Source organism: Triturus cristatus, chromosome 3_2, assembly GCF_964204655.1.
Source record: "Triturus cristatus chromosome 3_2, aTriCri1.1, whole genome shotgun sequence".
NCBI classification, from domain to species: domain Eukaryota; kingdom Metazoa; phylum Chordata; class Amphibia; order Caudata; family Salamandridae; genus Triturus; species Triturus cristatus.
In genome coordinates this window covers 367644842-367666494 of record NC_140584.1, presented here as the reverse complement: position 1 = coordinate 367666494, position 21653 = coordinate 367644842, and the positions used below count along the sequence as shown (strand labels likewise).

The window sequence follows — 21653 nt, the reverse complement described above, 5'->3', positions numbered from 1 at the left end:
TGGAGTGCAATAGAGCGTGAAGCCTTTGCAGTGGTATGGGCTCTGAAGAAGTTGCGGCCATACCTGTTTGGCTCGCACTTCCTGGTTCAGACCGACCACAGACCCCTTCGTTGGCTGATACAGATGAAGGGGGAGAATCCCAAGTTGCTAAGGTGGTCTATTTCCCTACAGGGAATGGACTTTCAGGTGGAACATCGGCCTGGAGTGGACCACGCCAATGCAGACGGTCTCTCAAGGTATTTCCGCCTTAGTGATGAGAACTCCCAAGGGGTTGGGTAGCTCTCCCCACTTTCAGCTGGGGGGGACGCGTGTTAGACCTGTCAGCCCTTTGGGTGGTCCCTCCTCATCATTATTTATTTTGTCCCACTTTTGCCTCAAACCCTGTTATAATTTTTCTTTTTTGGGAACCACCAGACTTTTTAGTGTTGATGCAGTGTCAGGGAGCCATTTTCCCTACCCCTGGAACTTCTGTCTGAGGTGGCCACCTATTGTCACCTGTGACATCACCAGAACACACTAGAAGTTTCTGGAACCTTCTGCAACATTCTAGAACCCTGGGATAGAGGGAGGCAGTTTAGAATGTTGGGTAGCCATCTCAGGTTGGCAGTTGGCAGTTGGCACTTGACTGGAGAGGAGAGAGGACAGAGATTCAGAAGGAGGAAGGAGTGAGGCAGCAGGGGTGGAAACCAGTGCTTGGAGTGGGGTCCAGAAACCCACCCTTGATGCTAGTCCCTACTGACCAAGCCCAGCCTAGAGCCCTGTGTGGGACCAAGACCAGAAAAACCATCTTAAGGACCTAAATATTGTGAAGAGGCCTTAAAGAAGACGACCAGCAAGTTCCTGACCTGTACAGCAGTGTCCTCCTGGAGTCCTGACGTCGAGAAGCCTGGAGACCTGGAGCCCGAGGTGGAGAAGCGGCGCTGACTGAAAGCAGACGTCGTACCCGGAGCCGCCAGAGGTCGATAGAGGGCGCCGACGGAGGTCGTGGAGTCACCGGAGGTCGAGTAGGAAGTCACCTGAGGTCGAGATGCGGCGTCGACGGGGGAGTGAAGTCCGCCCTCCGGAGTTACCGGAAACCAAGGTGAAGCGCGCAGGAGGTCGGGAGTGGAGGTCGCACTCCGGAGCCGCCTGAGGTCGAGGTGAAGCGCGCAGGAGGTCGGGAGTGGAGATCGCACTCCGGAGTCGCCGGAACCCGAGGTGGAGCCGCCGGAGGTCGGGAGTGGAGGTCGCACTACGGAGACACCCGGAAGCGGGGAGACCGTGACCCTGTGACGCCGGAACACGACATCGAGCCAAGGCCGCCCAGCGACATCGATCCGGAGCCGCCTCACGGCACCGACCCGGCGTCAAGTAAAGCAGATCGACGCGACATCGAACCGAGGCCGCCCAGCGACATCGAACCGGAACCGCCAGACGGCATCGACACGGCATCAAGTGGAACAGAGCGACGCGACATCGAACCGGAGCCGTCCAGCGACGTCGACCCGGCGCCGAGCGGAGCCGATCATCGTGAAAAGGGCAGTAAGTGGTAGAAAGGGCATCTGAGGCCCTGTGGAGCCCTAAAAGACCATTCTAGGGGCTAGAGGGGTGTTAGAACCAGCCTGGGAGTGCCAGGGGTGAACAGAGACTGGTGTAGTGACCTCTGTGAGGGGTTGTGTATTGTGGGGGAGCCAGATCCATAGGTTACCCTTATTCTACCTCAGTTCAGGCCCAGCCTTGACCAATCTAGGTGGGACACCCCCCATGTCATCCAAATGACCACAAGCTGTACTTGGGCATAGTAAAACCAGACTACCTCATAAATGTGATCTGATTTGCAATTGTTATTGATTGCTTATATTATTTATTGAAGGCGTTTTATTTATGGTCTGACTGTATTTATTCCTGCATAGCATTTATTGTCTGACAGTATTTAATTGCCCTCTGTATTTATTGCACCTATATTTATTCCGTGTTTATTTATGACCTGATCCTATTTATTGAAACCCCACTGTGGTATTATTTATTTGACCTGCTCTTTTGAGGAACATCTTATTGTATTGTATTGTATTTAATTTCATGAAACCTGCAACTAAGAGAAAAAGATAAAGACAAACTACTTTCTTTCATAATTTTTACGGTGTAGTGTCGTTTTTGGAACGGATGGACGCATGGTTATTGTGAGGGTGTGACGTACGCTTAGCACGGTGCCTGACCCCGACCGCTCGAGCCAAGCTACCACCGTGTTGGGAACCTGGTGACTGCTAACCCGGTTGCCCGGTTTCCAACAGGGTTCAACTGAAACTACAGAGGATTAGACTTGTGGACTCTGTGGCTCATACATCTCACCTACAGCTTTTGGTAACCGACCTAATATATTCCCTACAGACTTGGTGACCCTTGGGGACCATCTTTAGTTCATGATTTGATGGCTTTCTTGGGAGTCTCAGTTACCTGCTCCAGATTCAGTGACTTTTCTCCCTCAAGGAGCATTCTAGTCTCACTGTGTTTTGACTGGATGAGTTGCATCCTTCTACTGCTGATAAGATGCTGCACATCAGTGCACAAGAGACTATTTTGATTTTTCTGCCTCCCGCCATCAACTATCTTTACTGAAATATTTAGGCTTGCCTATACCCTTCCCCCCAGCACTCTCTCCTTTTCTCTCTGTGACCCTGTAGGGCCGGACCCTAGTGATCAAACACCCTTGCCCTTGGCTGGCTGCTAGGCCTAGGAATGAGGTTCAGGGGCACTCCTGGATGGGTGGCCGCCCTTGGTACTGGATCATTCCCACCTCTAACGCAGGAAGGGGACCAAGGTTCAGGACACATGTCGGGGAAGCACGAGCTGCTCCCCAGTTTGCTGGATAACACCACCATCAAGGGAACGCCAGCGCAAGAAGCACTACCACATACCCAACATTCATGGCTCCTGCGGCAGGGACAGCAGAGATAAAGAAATGGGAAGGGAGCTGGTCTTTACAGGTTCAAAGGACTTGCCTCATCGTAAATCCCATAAGGTTCCGGTAGCGTAACCCATTTCCCCGTAAGTCAAAATGCTGCCACCACAACAACCTGGGCCGAATGTACAAGGAGAGTGAAGTCAGTCTCCAGGGGTGTGGTAAATAATTTAATTACCGGGACTTAATTTGATACAGAAAAATAATAAAAATAGCTCAGTAAAATAAGAGGCAAAATCCGTGGTATTAGAGGTTCGGAATGGGCTTTATTCCAATGGACGATTCGAATCGTGGACTCCAAGTTCCATCACCACGGAGGTTCAGGAAGTGAAGTACCTACTTTATTGATAAGTAATCACTTTTATACAATAGGCATTACAGTGAAGCAAATGCAGGAGGCGTAACAATTGATAGTAAAGATAAAACATACATGCGTAGCAAAAGTGGGCGTAACTAAAGAACGTCATCAGGTATGATGTCATAATAGGGTGGTTCCATGAAGGAATTTCGCAATGTCAGCAGAAATACTTGGCAGAAATGCGCGCGCAGCAGCATGACGTGTGATTGACGTGCAACTAGGGGGTGAAGGGGACTTGACATTTAGCTCTACATGTGGCGACAGAAGTCTGGAGGGTCAAGTCAACCTAATCCCAAATCATATCTAACATCCTATGTTTAAAGAACTGTGTTATCCAAAAGAGAAGTCTCTTAGAGTAGAATCTTATTCTATACTGACTATACTGACTGTGAGTGCGTGTACAAGCGTCTAAGTGTCTACACAATATGCGGGGGCAGAAAATCTTCCATAGTAACAGGGCTATGAATTACTTGCATAAAGACAGAGAAGCCGGGCCTTTTGCTCGGTAGCTGGAAGAATGTTTACTTAAACTACTAGACAGGAATGCATTGGGCAGGGAGCGGAGCAGATAATTTCGAAGGTGAAATACAGTTTTTGGCAGGCAACAGGCTGATGTCAGGCACCGTGAGCCGCGCAGGGAATGAGACAAAGTTCATGGTCACAGATGCAGGCTCAGACTGGAGCTTTCAGAGGCAGAAGGCAAGAAAAGCTTGATGACAGAATCAGGGCCTACTTGCCTGGACTGTAAAATGTCATAAGTGAACCATATAAAGCCGGTGGCCTTTCATACTTAGGGATGGAATATCCGGCCCATTCATGGCGGATCTGAAAGAGGACATGTTGACGGTGGACGCACATGTGTTTGCGTCTTCATAACTGGAACTGGAGGAAACATACATGTACTTGTGATTTATACATGAAACCGTTGGGGTCCAAGATAGGGGACATAACTGATCATAAAAATCCATATTTCCACATTCCCTCCTTGTCCCCTACTTGCCCGTCAAGAAATATCAATCTTCATCAATCCGTTGATCTGTTCATATAGCATCATTTGTTCTTCTTTTTTCTTCCGTGATGAATGAAATCTTGGTGGTGGAATACACGATGTGGCACACAGACCACAGATCGCTGGTCCACATTGTAGACATAGACAGCAACTGAATAGTATGAGAAAGCCAATACCTAGGAAGGATAGGACCTTCCATCCAAAGGTAGATAATACACTCCAAAACCAACCGGACCAAGTCCAGGTGCCTGGATTCTGGTGTATCTGGCTTACAATCTTATGAAGGCGAGTTATGGCTTTATATACAGATGGCGAATTTTCTGGTATGAAAATGCAACAACTTGATCCGATGACCCTACAAGCTCCGCCCCTATCGGCCAAGATGACGTCAAGGACAAGACGATTTTGAAGCACAACAATCCGCATAGCAGACTGCTCTTCTGTTAAATTGCCTAAGGCGGAAATAGTTTCGTTCACTACTGCTTCAAGGGTTCTAGTTAATCTACGTATCAGCTTACTATTAGTAACGGTACCTATATAGGGAAAGAGACCTTTATTGAAATCTGTGTATTTTTCCCATGCTGTTTCAGTGTAATCGACTATTGGGAGATCTCTCCTTTCTCTATTGTGTACTAAATGAGTATTTCTGTGATAATCAGGAGGAGCTAGGAAAACAGGTGGCAAAAGGAATCCGATGTAGCAGGTACCATCCCAATCTAGAGGCAGACGTATATATGCCGTCTGACCACATATGAAGTAGGAATGGCGGGAAGCTCTAAATGTAGACTTGCCTTGATCACTAAATTCTATTACAGTGGTACATCTACTATGGCCCATAAGTATGGAACCATTCTTTCTTACACATAATTCACCTTTTACTGGAAATACTGACATGGCGGGCAAAATTGGAGTAGCTTCGGATTCGACATTTAGGATCATAAGATTAAGCGTAAAATTACCTAATCCATATACTTCATTTTCTAGATCAGTTCCTGTTCTTTTGGGAAGTCCTTCCTTGTTAGGGTAGCAGACTTTAAGTAAAACTAAGTTCAAATTTCCCCATACCCAGTTGTCTTGATAAACTGCAGAATTCAAATCTAGGGAATTAATTAAACTAAACCATGCTCCACAGGAGCCGTTGTGTGTGAACGGGTATGGAAAGAGAGGTAGAATTCCTTTATAATTCTGATAGGGAGGGAGTCGGCCACATATCCAACAATTTGTAGCATTGCTAACCTGATGGGAATGATGTAACATACTAATAAACGTGTTATTGCGCAGCGCAAATCTATAGGACAATTCATGTGGAGGTAATTCGCTAAAAGAATGTTCAGCAGTAACATTATAAACATGTCTAGAAATAGGATAATATATGTGCAACAATATACTTGCAGTAATTATTAAAAGACTTAAGAAAAACAAAATTAATAACGTCACTGTGCAATGACTACGCAGTGATTTACAGTACGCATGTCGTTTCAGTTTTATCCTTCTGTTTCTTTCTCTATACAGGTCTAAGGGATACATGTCAGAGACAAATTCGACCGATTCACCTTGGAGAGGACTTAAACAATCAAATTGCCTGACTTGTTAGACCTGAGTTTTAGTTTGTATAGTTCATGGCTATTCAGTTCAACCAAAGGAAGTTTAGAGTCAATCGGTGAAGACACGCAAGGTGTGTCATTTACATCTGACGGTAGTCCATGAAATTTCTTGATATGACTTGAATGTATCCAGCCTTTTCGACCTTCGATCTTCACGGCTGTCCTCGTCGTTAATAATACGAGTTGAGGCGACCTCCACCTAGGATCCAGCTGAGACTTCCGATCAAAGTTCCTTACTAAGACCAAATCTCCTGGAATTACGTCATGGGGTTTCACCTCAGTGTTGTCGGGAAAGGCTGCAGCTACCTGTGAACGACAAGATTGTAGTGCAGACATCAAGGAAGCCAAGTAATCTGTCAGCATATTACAGTCAATATCAGTTATTTTGCGTGGTATAGGCGTCCCCCACATATTTGGTGGTCTACCGAAGATCACCTCATAAGGGGATAGCCCTGTTCGAGAGTGTGCTACCATTCTCATGTAAAAGAGTGCAAGGGGTAAGGCTACTACCCAGTCGACACCTTTCTCTCTGCATATTTTGGACAATCTAATTTTCAGGGTCTGATTATGTCTTTCCACGAGACCTGCTGCCTCGGGGTGTCGGACACAGTGAAATTTCCACTGATAGCCTAACAAAAGTGAAACGTGTTTCATTAGTTCGGATGAAAACGGCTGGCCGTTATCTGAGTAGACAACACGTGGTAAACCGTACCGTGGGAAGAATTCTCGAACTAACTGTTTGGCAGTAGTCGGGGCAGTGTAATCTGAAACCGGGTATGCCTCTGTCCAACGGGAAAGAGCACAGACAACTACGAGAACATATTTGAATCCTCGACATCGTTCCATCTGGATATAATCCATCTGGAGGACTTCAAAAGAGTGATCAGGAGGCTGAAATCCACCCTGTTCTACGGGAATGCTTTTACCTGGGTTAAACTGACAACAGATCATACAGGTACGAACTTTTTGTTTAGCTGCTGCTCTTAAATGTTTGTTGAACCAAATGTGTTGAATGCTGTCTAGCATAGCTTTTTCTCCTAGATGTGCTGGACTATGTACAGTATTAATTATAACTTGGACCATTGAATCAGGAAGGAACCACACAGATTTTTCCTTCGTCATCCATCCTTGATCCGTTTGGATCCCTCCTAATTCAGTCCATTTCTTTATTTCGTCTGGTGTAGAATGTGTCTGTATGTCAATTACGTCAAGAGCGGGATCCTTAACCGTCATACAATATGTTGGTGTCGGGACTATTGTCTTTGTCATGTCGGATGTTCGAGTTTGAGCAGTCTGTTTAGCTGTTCTGTCAGCTAGATCATTGCCTTGAGAAATGATATCAGTAACTTTCGTATGAGCTTTACATTTCATAATTGATATTGCAGTGGGTAGATGTATTGCATCTAATAAGGCATGAATAAGGGGTCCGTGCTGAATGTGGGCCCCGTGAGAAGTTAAATAACCTCTCTCTCGCCACAGCACGCCGAAGTCATGTACAACTCCGAATGCATAACGTGAATCAGTGTATATGTTGACTTTTTTATTTGCGGCTTGAATACAGGCTTGTGTCAGAGCGATGAGCTCTGCTGCTTGAGCGGACAAGGTATTTATGCAATTTGTTTCAATGATTTCAGTGTCTGTTGTGACTGCGTAAGCGGCCACTAGCTCTCCTGTACCTGTTCTCATACATGAACCATCTACATACAACGTCAGGTCTGGGTCTGACAATGGGACGTCTGTCAAGTCTTGTCTAGGTTTCGTCGTGATAGTAATAACTTCAATACAATCATGTGCAAGTGGGTCTGTTCCGTTTATTGGTAACAGTGTGGCAGGATTCAATGTACTACAACGTCTGATTTCTATATGTGGCTGAAACAATGTTAATTCGTAACCAGTAAGTCGTGCTATAGTCAAGTGTTGTGTTTGTGTGCGGTTCAAGAGAACCTCTACTGCATGTGGTACTTGTACTGTCAATGGATGTCCTAATACTATGGCATCGCTTTGTCTGATTGCTAAAGCTGTTGCTGCCACTGATTTTAGGCACGCAGGCAAAGCCTGAGCTACGGGATCTAATGTACTAGAAAAATAAGCACATGGTTTGTGTGATCCTGCTTGTTCCTGTGTGAGTACTGACAAGGCAGTACCTTCGCGTTCTGTAACGAAGAGTGTAAACTGTTTATTGTAACATGGTGTTGCTAAAACAGGTGCTTGGCATAAGGCTTTCTTTAGGCTTTCAAAAGCTTGTGCATGTTCCTGAGTCCAAGGGAGAACAGTCGATGTGGCTGCCTCCTGTGTTGTCAATTGAATGAGTGGTTTTGCTAGAAATGCATACTGAGGGATCCACTGCCTACAATATGAAGTGAGGCCTATGAAAGCCCGCACCTCCTTTTGTGTCTTGGGTATTGGCATATTAGCAATTAGCTGGATGCGATCTGGTGTAAGCTGCCTTCCCTCCTTGGACAGCGAGTGTCCAAGATAAACAACTCGCTGGACACAGAATTGCAGCTTAGAAGGGGACACCTTGTGCCCCTTTCCGGCAAGAAATTGTAAAACCGTCAGTGAGGCTTTTTCACATTCAGGTTCGCTTCTAGCGGTGATCAGCAGATCATCGACATATTGAAGCAGGGCAGTGTTGACTGGCATGTGGATACTGTCGAGTTCTCGTTTCAGTGCTTGGCTATAGATGCTGGGGCTTTCTGTAAATCCTTGAGGTGCGCGTGTGAATTTAAAGCTACGTCCATTTAAACTAAATCCGAACAGGTATTGGCTTTCCGGGTCTATTGGGACGCTGAAAAAGGCATTCTTGAGATCAATTACAGTAAAGAACGTGGCTTTGGAATCAATAGCTGTCAGTAATGACGAGATATCTGGGACCACAGGGAATTGTGGCACAATGCATTTGTTCAATTCGCGCAGATCAATAACCAATCGATATACTGGCGGGGCCTTTGGATCTGTTCGTTTAAGAATCGGAATTATCGGGGAATTACATACATTGGAGTCTGTTTCCACAACCACTCCTTGGGCAATGAGCTCGTCAATGATTTGCAGTAAAGCCACTACAGCATCGGGTGGTAACTTGTATTGTCGCATTCGTGGTAGTACCACTCCTGCCTTTAGTGTAACTCGATATGGCGTAATATTCATGCAACCAACATCAGTAGGGCCTTGTGCCCATAACTGTGTAGGTAAAGTCTGCAGTCGGGGATCCATGTCTCGAGACACATAGTGACCTTTGAAATCACGTAAAAACAATCTTACTCCTTCCGGAGAACAACATATTATAGCTCCTAGAGCTTTCAGTGTTTTTATACCTAACAAGTTTTCTGGACATGATTTAGTAAGCAATAAATCTGTAGTTCGGGTCAAGGGTCCAATCGTAAGTGGAAGAGGCTGTGATACTTCATTAACAATAGGTTTTCCTGAAAAACCAAGGGAAATATTCTGTGAGCCTGAGAGGGGTGCCCCTGGAACTTCACTACGTTTTATGGTTGTTCGACTTGCCCCTGTATCAAGTAAAAATTTTCTATCTTGGCCTAATAGTTCACTATGTACATAAGGTCCTTCTTGGTCTACAGGGACCTCGATAAGGGGTAAGTCAACTTCCCTCTCTAGGCTGGTTCATGCGTATCGTTGATAATCAGGATAGTCGTACTGTGCGGTCTGGTACAGCTGTCGTGTCGTGGTTTGTGTGGCAGCAACAGGCAGCGCTGGTGCAGCTGGCACAAACTGTATAGACTGTTGTGGAGCTGGCATGGACTGTGCATGCTGCGGGGCTCCTTGTTCATTCGGATCCTGTCTAGGTGGCCGTGGTCTTTCTTTTGTAATACCTGTGGCGATATTACGCTTCAGGACTGGGCAATCGTGTATGTAATGACCTGGTTGTTTACAATAGTTGCATGTCCCTTTTACAGGTCCTGCTGAATCACCGGACTGTGTCGTACCCTTTTTATGACCTTCAGCTGGAACTGTCTGGGAGACTAGCATTTTCATTTTTGTGTCTTTCATGCGTCTTTGTTCATGTTCTTGTTCCTCTCTAATTCTATTGTGATGATACTGTAACATTTGTAACATTTGTGATGGGGTGTTACCTTGCCAGGTACTCTCGAATTTTAATACTCTATTCTTCACTTGGGGCAAGGAATTTTCAACTAATTTTGTCACAAACAGATGTGGGTATGATTCGCTGCTTGCTTTTATGCCACTATTTATACCAAAACATTTTTCGAATCGGGCATAGAAATCACTAGTGTCTTCATCTTGCTTTTGTTTACAGGCTGAGATTGCACCCCAGTCTTCCTTCTTCGTAGTTAATAAACGTGGCAGTACCTGTACTAGTAAACCTGGTAGTGCTTTAGTTTTATCCCCTAGTCCTGCTCCTGCAGTTCGGGCCTTTTCTTCTGCTTCTAATGCTGTCCAGTCTATCTTTTGGTCTCCCACCTCTCACTCTTTTTCCTTGAGTTTTTCATAAATGCCAGCAGGCATTAATACCTTTAATATTGTCATAATGTCGGGATAGGTATACTCTCCCATGAGTAACATGTCTTTAATTTCTCGGTGAAAACCCGCTGGGTCTTTGTCATGACTGGGTACCACTTTCTTCATTTCTAACAATTCTATTTTCGATATGGGCGTATATACAAATACACGTTTAAACTGATTGTCCTCGCCTTTTATTGGGTGTACTTCTCGTAAGGGATTCTGTCTGTCCATGTAATACGTCGTTCTTTCCTTGATGGGCAGTGAGACATGTTCTGGGCATACAAAAAGAATGTACTGCTTTCTTGATTCTAGTATTTCTCTAATTAACTTAGTACCTGAACCTCTCCATCTATTCGTGAGTAATTCAGTCAATATATCAGGTAAGGGACCAGGATCGGAATGTTGGCTTTTATATAGTATAAGAAGTTGTTGAATCATATAAATCCCAGCTAAACGCTGTTCATCTGGGGTGAGGTTCAAAAATGTGTGTGCTACTGTATCATCACCATATTTTCCGGGACTGTCAACCCAATGAACGGCTGACCTGGCTAATTCTTGTTCATCCATAGAATCGAGTAAATGATAACCCCTTCGTTCTCGGAGTAATTTGTCAGCGGCTTGGAACGAATGCTCGGGGGACCTTATACTTATTATAGGTGTTTGGAAATTCCTGTTATTATCTGGACATATCGGACGCATCGGGTCAGTAGAACATCTAATACTATTACAAGATCTTCCTCTACCTACATAGGCTATGGTTTCTGACTGTCCTGTGGGCAGTCCTGATCCTTCCTCCTCCTCGTTTTGTTCAAACTGGTCTACCGCTAATCTCTCTTCGTGTATGCGTTCTATTTCTTTACGGATCTTTCGGCACATGGCTATTATACATGTTTGCCTATCATGTTTCCCTTCTGATATATTCTGGCTCCATCTGGTAAGAGTTTGCATTGTTTCCGGATCTACCCCCGGTCGGTGTTGATTTCTGATCACACAATTTATGAGGAAACGTAACAGTTCCCCCTGTATCTCCACTTTCTGGTATTCCATAGCTCTGTTAATACATTCAGAATCTCGCCCTGTTTGGACAAAATGATATATATTATCTAGATGCATAGTCATTCCTGGTAGCTTCCCTAAATACACCGCAGCTCGTCTGATACGTAATGATGCCAGGATCATTTCGTCCTCTTTGCCGGGCACAGGGTCATATCTACAATCTACAAGAAGTTCCTTAAGCGTGCGGGGATTTATGAGTTTGGGCGTACGTGGATGTGCTGATTCTTGAAAAGTAAGTTTATTTATTCTGGGTGGCGTAGAAAAAATGTTGGTAGCACCTTCGGTAGCCCCGTCTGGGGTACCGGACGTGAAAGGATTCGTTGAACGCGATACCGCAACTATAGGTGTGGACACAGCTGTAGAAGCAGCTGTAGGAACAGATGTAGAAACAGATGTGCTTGCCGGAACTTGTGTCAGGATTTGTTGTTGTAGAGGTACAGATACAGGATCTTGGCGTTGAACCTCCCCGGCAGACGGTCTATGTGGGGCAGGGATAGCATACTCGGGAGCTGCGTCATCTAAATATGAGGAAAGAAAAACATCTTCTGCGGTTCTAGGATGCCCCTTAGGATGCACTTTTATTGGAAATAATGGGGGTGGCAAGTCTTTTGGTATCTCCGGAGTAGCCTTAGGTAATCCTTCGGCCAGAAGGGGATACATACCATTCATAAGGGCATTTCTTTGTCTGTCTACTTGTTCTGATTTCACTCGTGTACCTTCTTCAATTAATAGATTTTCTCGGACTTTATTTGAATTCTCCTTATTTTTCTCTTCCTGTCTGAGCGCTTTTTCTGTACGTCTATGAGATTCTTTACGCCATAACTCAACGGCGTCTTTCTGTGACTGTCTGGCTTTCCTTTTCCATAACTCTTCCTCTATTTTCATGATGCACTCTGCATCCCAGGTCCCAGCTGCGGGCCACCTCTGACTTTCTGGTAATTCCTTGGTGTAGTCTACCCATAAATCAAGAAATAATATAGCGTCTAAACCGTGTTTTTGATACATGAAGTACCCTGGAGTGTCCCTAGGAGGAATAGGAACAGCTTCTTCGAGTACCCCTTTTCTAGTTGTGATCTGTCTTAGTTTCGAAAAGAGCGGCATATTGAGAACTGATCTGATACTTGATCTTGAACAAACTTAATACAATAAACACAATAATGAACAGCCATTCACACCACAATATGCAGGACGTATTAACACATTTAACATTTAAATGAGCAACAATGATGATGACGATCTAAGAAAACTAATCACTAAACATAATACTCGGCATTAACTGAATTATTCTGAATTTATATACTTGATATACTAGATATACTGCTAAACAGTACAGATACACTGCTAAAACAGTGCAGACCGGGTTTGTGTACCCAAACCCGTCTTGACCGGCACAGCCTATGTGCACGTCAGAACGCCTCCCCAGTAATGGTACTCACCGGGTAGCTCGGAACGGAAGGCCTCGGAACGGAACTGAACTGGACTGGACCGAACTGGACTCGACTCGAAAACTTCGGAACATCGGAAACCTCGGAACTTCGGAACTTCGGAACTTGGTGGGCCTCTGTATACCTCGGATCTTGCTCTCTCAGCTAGGCTCTGGTCGGGATACTTCGCACTTCTCACCGCCTCGTCTGGGTGTTGATCGCAGCCTCAGTCGCCCCCGCTTGACCGGAGGGAGATACAGGAAATCCTGCTGGTACGCGTTGTTGTCCGTCCAGCTGTGGCAGGAGACCGGGCCTGCAACGCACCGCCGGCGCGTGAGATGAGAAAGTGTCCCTATTCGGGCGCCATTTATGTGGTAAATAATTTAATTACCGGGACTTAATTTGATACAGAAAAATAATAAAAATAGCTCAGTAAAATAAGAGGCAAAATCCGTGGTATTAGAGGTTCGGAATGGGCTTTATTCCAATGGACGATTCGAATCGTGGACTCCAAGTTCCATCACCACGGAGGTTCAGGAAGTGAAGTACCTACTTTATTGATAAGTAATCACTTTTATACAATAGGCATTACAGTGAAGCAAATGCAGGAGGCGTAACAATTGATAGTAAAGATAAAACATACATGCGTAGCAAAAGTGGGCGTAACTAAAGAACGTCATCAGGTATGATGTCATAATAGGGTGGTTCCATGAAGGAATTTCGCAATGTCAGCAGAAATACTTGGCAGAAATGCGCGCGCAGCAGCATGACGTGTGATTGACGTGCAACAAGGGGGTGAAGGGGACTTGACATTTAGCTCTACATGTGGCGACAGAAGTCTGGAGGGTCAAGTCAACCTAATCCCAAATCATATCTAACATCCTATGTTTAAAGAACTGTGTTATCCAAAAGAGAAGTCTCTTAGAGTAGAATCTTATTCTATACTGACTATACTGAATGTGAGTGCGTGTACAAGCGTCTAAGTGTCTACACAATATGCGGGGGCAGAAAATCTTCCATAGTAACAGGGCTATGAATTACTTGCATAAAGACAGAGAAGCCGTGTAACGCCCTGAACGTCTCAGGATCGTTTAACAGACACGACAATGAGGACGCAACCACTTGTGAAGGGTTAGTTCTTTTAATGAAGGCAAATAAAATACAAAGAACAAACAAAAGTTATAGTCACTGGAATCCTCCAGGCTAAGTACGTTACCAGCCCACAGCACGGATGGTCCTAACCGTCCTCTGCATATACGCCGATCCCGGCGTATGCCAACAGAGGGCAGAAATGAAATGGCCGACAATGCCAATCGGTAGGCTGTGAGGGGCACGAAGAGTGTTGGGGAGAATCGAGGAGTCAGGGAAACACCCAGCCGGGGTCTCTACCTGAAGGGAGCAGCCGCTCAACCTCTTCCTCAGACTGCACCGGGACGCGGAGTCACCTCCTGGTGATGCGTCACCGATACCCCAATCACAAGCAAGAAGACTGAACCGAGAGCAGCCGCTCGATCGATCGATCGATCCTGTGGACTTCCGAGTCTGTAACGCGGCAAACACCTCCTGGTGTGCGTTACAGCTGGCAGTCCCTGTGTCTCTGGTCGGGCTGGGAGTTACGACTCCAACCAGCAAAAGCGCCACTGCGCTTGGACTCAGCCGAGTCAAAAAGCGAAGCTCAATGGTTGACCGGTAGAGCTTCCGGGTCCTTCACAGGTGACGATGGGGCAAGACACGGCCCAGGGAGTAACGACTCGACCTACCTCCGTTCTTGCCTTACTGGAGCACCACTCCGGAACACTGCTCTTCACGAAGCAGGTACGTCGGTGTAAACACAATATCCGACAGCCTTGTACCTCCCGGTTCCTCCCTTTATAGGGCGTGTTTTCCTTGAGTTATGTAACAGCTCTCCTGTTTACATAAGGGCGTGGTTCCCTTGAGTTATGTAACAGCTCTCCTGTTTACATAAGGGCGTGTTTCCCTTGAGTTATGTAACAGCTCTCCTGTTTACATAAGGGCGTGTTTCCCTTGAGTTATGTAACAGCTCTCCTGTTTACATAAGGGCGTGTTTCCCTTGTATGACAGGAATTCTTGACAGTACATCCTCCCTCTCAGCGGCTCCCCACGGGTCCAGCGCTGGCAGGAAAACGCCGATGGAACAAGGAGACCAAGCGCGGAGCATGAACCCCTTCAGCCGGTTCCCATGAATGCTCCTCCGGGCCATAGCCTTTCCACGCAACCAGGTACCACAGCTTCCCCCTGCGCCATTTGGACGCCCGTATGCCCGACACTTCATACTCCACCTCCGACTCCACGCATACCGGCCTAGGTGTCCCAGACGGCTTGGAGGGTGCTGGTTTGAGCAATGATACATGAAAGACAGGGTGTATCCGCAATGACTGGGGCAAGCACACCTTCACGTTCACGGGACCCATACACTTGGTAATTCGATAGGGGCCCATGTACTTGGGATGGAACACACTGTTCTTTCGAAACCTCATGTTTCTTGTGGATATCCAGACGTAGTCTCCAGTGCGGTACAGTGGCCCGGGCCTTCTCTTCCTATCTGCCGCAGCCTTGTATCTTCTCTTGGCCTCTATTAGGACAGCCCTTGAGCGCATCAACGTGTCTTTTATGTGTGCCACCCTGTCCGCTGTGGCGGGAATCCTGTCCTCTCTGAACGGATGTAGAAATGGCAAGAACCTGGGATGTTGGCCATAGTTGCTATAGAACGGAGATGACTGTGTGGAGCTGTGAGTGGCGTTGTTATAGGCTATCTCTGCAACCCATAGCAAGTCGACCCATTCTTCCCTGCCCTGGTCCACAAAACATCGCAGATACTGTTTGAGCGTTTGGTTCAGGCGCTCGGTTTGGCCGTCCGTTTGAGGGTGGTAGCTGGTGGACAGGGCGGTCTTAACATGCAGCGCAGTGCACCAAGTCTTCCAGAATTGCGCAGTAAACTGCGACCCCCGGTCCGACACGATCACCCCAGGTAATCCATGCAGTCGTACCACATTCTTTAGGAGTAGTGACGCCAATTCCCCGGCCGTAGGGACTCTCTTGCAGGGGATGAAGTGCCCCATTTTCGTCAAGTAATCCACCACCACCAGTATTGCCGTCATCCCCTGGTCTACCGGTAGGCCCACCACGAAGTCCAGTGATATGCTATCCCATGGTCTATCCGGGGTCGGAAGTGGATGTAAGAGCCCTTGGGTTCGGCCATGGTCGGCCTTCATGGTAGCACACGTAGGACACTCCTGTCCCCACCTCCTGACATCCACTCTCATGGTTGGCCACCAGAAATGCCGTCCCATGCTAGCCACCGTTTTTTCAAAGCCCAAATGACCTGCGCATGGAGAGTCATGGCACCAGATGAATGCTTGTTTCCTTAGCCTAGGCGTGGGTATCAATAGGCACCTGCCCTTCAGGGGTATCCCGTCCTTCAGCTGCCATTCTCTGTGACTGAGGAGCCACCTCCGCCATGCGAATGACCTGATCCCTCTCTTTATTCCCCTCAGGAAAGTATCCGGTTGGATAACCCCCAATACCATCCTCGGGGAAATGATGGAACGCTCGGTTGCAGGCAATGGTTCCTTAACTGCAGATTGACGGGACAGGGCGTCCGCCTTCCGGTTTTCCGTCCCCGGCCGATATGTGATGCGAAAGTTGAACCCCGCAAAGAAGATCATCCACCGCAGCTGCCTGGGAGAAAGGTGTCTAGTGGCCGTCATGAACTGTAGGTTCCGATGGTCCGTGTACACCGATACCACATGTCTTGCCCCCATCAACCAATGCCTCCATTCGGTGAAGGCGTCCTTGATTGCGAGAAGCTCCTTCTCCGCAATATGGTAGTTGCGTTCGGCGTCGTTGAGTTTGCGGGACATGTACGCAACGGGATGAAGCACCCCTGTGTCGTGGTTGCGTTGGGACAAGATAGCCCCCAGCGCCACATCCGACGCGTCCGCTTCCACCACGTAGGGGAGATCCGGATCGGGGTGAGCCAACACCGGCGCCTTACCAAAGGCGCTTTTCAGGGCCTCAAAGGCTTTGTTCGCTTCAGGGGACCAGACAAACTCCTTGGACTTCCTCAGTAGCTGTGTGATTGGGGCCACCAATCCTGAAAATCCATCTATAAACCGCCTGTAAAAGTTGGCGAAGCCAATGAAACTTTGGACGTCCTTCACGCTTTGGGGCACCGGCCATTCTTTCACCGCCTTGATCTTTCGTTCTGCCATCTCCTGTCCCTCTGGACTCAGCATCACTCCGAGGAATTCCACGGATGTGACGTGGAAGTCACACTTGCTGAGTTTACAAAACAGCATGTTTTCCCTCAGCTTTTGGAGCACAGCTTTGACGTGGTGTACGTGCTCCTCCACACTGGACGAATAGATGAGGATGTCGTCGATATATACGACCACGTAGATATCCAACTCCTCTCTGAATACCTCATTCAAAAAGTACTGAAAGGCTGCCGGGGCGTTGCACAGACCGAACGGCATGACGAGGTACTCAAAAAGGCCGAACCTGGTCTTAAAGGCGGTCTTCCACTCGTCTCCGTCCCTCATGCGCACCAGATGGTATGCCCCTTTCAAATCCAACTTGGTGTAGATACGAGCTTTCTTGACCTGTTCCAGAAGTACACTGATGAGAGGCAAGGGGTACCGATTTTTTATGGTTATCGCATTCAATGCCCTAAAGTCCACACAGGCTCTCAGCTCCCCATTAGCCTTCGGGATGAAGAAGAGTGGCGAGGCGGCCGGAGACTTGGACGGGCGGATGAATCCTAGCTTGAGGAGTTTATCCAGGTACCCCCGGAGATGCACGTTTTCAGGCTCCGTCAGGGAATACAGCCTGCCGCTGGGAACGCTGGCCCCTGGCACCAGGTCGATCTGGCAGTCAAACTGTCTATGTGGTGGTAGCACTTCCGCCTTCACCTCATCAAATACATCCTCAAAACTGTGATAAGCCTGGGGGAGAGCCACATCTTTTTCTGCCGCTGTAGCCACCGTCTGACTCCCGCTCTCATCTGCGTCAAGGGATTCCGTTCTTATTCTACAATGCAGGATGCAATACGGTGACGTCATTTCGATGCGATGTGTTGGCCAATCCACAAAGGGGTTGTGTTTCTGTAGCCACGGCAATCCCAATATGACGCCATATTGGGGCGCTCGGATGATGTTAAAATCGATTTGTTCCAAATGGTTCCTCCCATATCTCATCGGAAGGACCCCCGTGTGCTGTCCGATGGGCCCCGTCACCAATCGCCTTCCGTCTACCGCATAGACGTCTTCGGGTACTGCTTTGGGAAGAAGCACTAGCCCTAGCCTGCATGCCTCGTTGTGGTCCATAAACATGCCAGTGGCCCCTGAATCCACCATGGCCACAACGGGTATCCACTGGTCATGCACTCCCACGTGCACCGTGATAAACAGGTGTCGTTGTCCCTTAGTGACCGAGTTGGAAAGTGAAGGGATGGATGAGTGACTCCGAGATGCCCCTTCTCTGGTCTTGGAGTCCTCTAGTTTTCCGCCGGTATGTCCACCACGGCTGTTACCGACCGGTTGGCCCGATAACGTGACGTCTTCGGTTTGGCAGGGCATTCACGTACGTAGTGGCCTTTTTTGCCACAATATAGGCACAATCCTTGTTTACGGCGTGACTCTTTCTCCGTGGCTGTGAGGCTCGCTCGTATTGCGCTGATGTCCATGGGTTCTCCCTTGGATGCGGTGGAAGTTTCAGGACTTCCCACCGTCACATAGGATGGAAGGGATTTTCCTTTTCTCCCATGATCCCCCTTTCTTTCACTTAGCCTATGTTCCAGCCGTAATACCAGGTTGATAAGGCCCTCACATGTCTTGGGTTGAGGGTCAATATGAGCCACGGCGTCCTTGAGCTCATCGCACAGCCCTTGATGGAAGAGCGCCGTCTGTTTAGCAACAGGCCACTTGGTTTCCGCAACCAGCCTTCGGAACGCGTTGAGATACTGCACCAGGTCGTTGGATCCCTGTCTCAACTCAAGCATTTCACGGTCCGCCGTGTACGAGTCAGCCCTTCTGTCGAATACCTTCAGGAATTCCTCGCGAAAAGCACCCCAATCACATAAGAGGGGGTCGTCCCTGCTCACCAGAGGTACGGCCCATTGTGCCGCGTTTCCAGCCAAATAGGATATAAGGAAAGCCACACGAGCCTGACTCGTGGGGAACGCCTTTGGTTTGCACGATAAATGTAGCGCCACTTGTGTGAGGAATACCTGCACTGTGTTAGGATCCCCACTGTACCTCTCTGGTGTTGCCAAGGGGATGGCTACCGGCATTTCCACTACTACCGCAGGGGTCTGGTTCGTGAGGGAGGTGCTGGGCGTGAGCGGGTCCAATTGGATAGCATCCAGTCTGGCTTTTACATCGGCTGTTTCTTGCCTAGAGGCAGCCACTTCAACTTGCATGGCCAATAAAGCAGCCAGCACATCATCAAGTGTTGCCATGTCTGTTATCGACCGGGAGACAGTTAGTGTTATTAAGGTCGGATATTTTGTAACGCCCTGAACGTCTCAGGATCGTTTAACAGACACGACAATGAGGACGCAACCACTTGTGAAGGGTTAGTTCTTTTAATGAAGGCAAATAAAATACAAAGAACAAACAAAAGTTATAGTCACTGGAATCCTCCAGGCTAAGTACGTTACCAGCCCACAGCACGGATGGTCCTAACCGTCCTCTGCATATACGCCGATCCCGGCGTATGCCAACAGAGGGCAGAAATGAAATGGCCGACAATGCCAATCGGTAGGCTGTGAGGGGCACGAAGAGTGTTGGGGAGAATCGAGGAGTCAGGGAAACACCCAGCCGGGGTCTCTACCTGAAGGGAGCAGCCGCTCAACCTCTTCCTCAGACTGCACCGGGACGCGGAGTCACCTCCTGGTGATGCGTCACCGATACCCCAATCACAAGCAAGAAGACTGAACCGAGAGCAGCCGCTCGATCGATCGATCCTGTGGACTTCCGAGTCTGTAACGCGGCAAACACCTCCTGGTGTGCGTTACAGCTGGCAGTCCCTGTGTCTCTGGTCGGGCTGGGAGTTACGACTCCAACCAGCAAAAGCGCCACTGCGCTTGGACTCAGCAGAGTCAAAAAGCGAAGCTCAATGGTTGACCGGTAGAGCTTCCGGGTCCTTCACAGGTGACGATGGGGCAAGACACGGCCCAGGGAGTAACGACTCGACCTACCTCCGTTCTTGCCTTACTGGAGCACCACTCCGGAACACTGCTCTTCACGAAGCAGGTACGTCGGTGTAAACACAATATCCGACAGCCTTGTACCTCCCGGTTCCTCCCTTTATAGGGCGTGTTTTCCTTGAGTTATGTAACAGCTCCCCTGTTTACATAAGGGCGTGTTTCCCTTGAGTTATGTAACAGCTCTCCTGTTTACATAAGGGCGTGTTTCCCTTGAGTTATGTAACAGCTCTCCTGTTTACATAAGGGCGTGTTTCCCTTGAGTTATGTAACAGCTCTCCTGTTTACATAAGGGCGTGTTTCCCTTGTATGACAGGAATTCTTGACAAGCCGGGCCTTTTGCTCGGTAGCTGGAAGAATGTTTACTTAAACTACTAGACAGGAATGCATTGGGCAGGGAGCGGAGCAGATAATTTCGAAGGTGAAATACAGTTTTTGGCAGGCAACAGGCTGATGTCAGGCACCGTGAGCCGCGCAGGGAATGAGACAAAGTTCATGGTCACAGATGCAGGCTCAGACTGGAGCTTTCAGAGGCAGAAGGCAAGAAAAGCTTGATGACAGAATCAGGGCCTACTTGCCTGGACTGTAAAATGTCATAAGTGAACCATATAAAGCCGGTGGCCTTTCATACTTAGGGATGGAATATCCGGCCCATTCATGGCGGATCTGAAAGAGGACATGTTGACGGTGGACGCACATGTGTTTGCGTCTTCATAACTGGAACTGGAGGAAACATACATGTACTTGTGATTTATACATGAAACCGTTGGGGTCCAAGATAGGGGACATAACTGATCATAAAAATCCATATTTCCACAGGGGAGGTACTGCGGAGCCCATCTCTGAAGGAGAAAGGAGGTCCATCCTTCACTTAAGCATAACAGGAAGAAGGGGCAGAGATTAAGGCAGGAACCAATGAAGCCTGTTTCCTGAATAAAGGTCAGTCCACAAGGAAAATGCTACTTTATAAGGATTGAATCCTTAAATAGAATGTATATATATATATATATATATATATATATATATATATATATTCACTGAAAAAACCATAGGTTTCACACGTTATAGTTAGCTGTAGATTTTACTGATAAAAAACCAATGAAATTCCCCCGTTATAGTTACTGTAGGCAACTATAACTCACGCGACCGTAATCCTCTGCTGATGCTAATACTGTATTTAGACACTTATTTGCCCATATCTTCTTCCATTAAATTTTAGCTATACATATATTACAAATATTTTTTTTTCATAAAGACACATATGTCATCAGCAGAGGATTACGGTCGCGTGAGTTATAGTTGCCTACAGTAACTATAACGGGGGAATTTCATTGGTTTTTTATCAGTAAAATCTACAGCTAACTATAACATGTGTGAAACCTATGGTTTTTTCAGTGAATTTGCAAGGTTTTTTAAATGCTAATTCCTAACTATAACGTGTGTGAAACCTATGGTTTTTTCAGTGAATTTGTACGGTTTTTTAAATGCTAACTTACTTTACGCCATTCGTGCCGTGCGCGCCCAGTTAACGCAGTTCGTTCCGTGCGCGCACGGTGC

At 47.4% G+C, this 21653-nt stretch overlaps 1 protein-coding gene across 4 annotated transcripts in view; it reads right to left on the bottom strand.

Moving 5' to 3' along the window:
• Positions 1-21653, bottom strand: part of INPP5B (inositol polyphosphate-5-phosphatase B) — a 957269-nt gene that overhangs the window by 554312 nt on the left and 381304 nt on the right. The gene's annotated exons all lie outside the window — the stretch shown is intronic.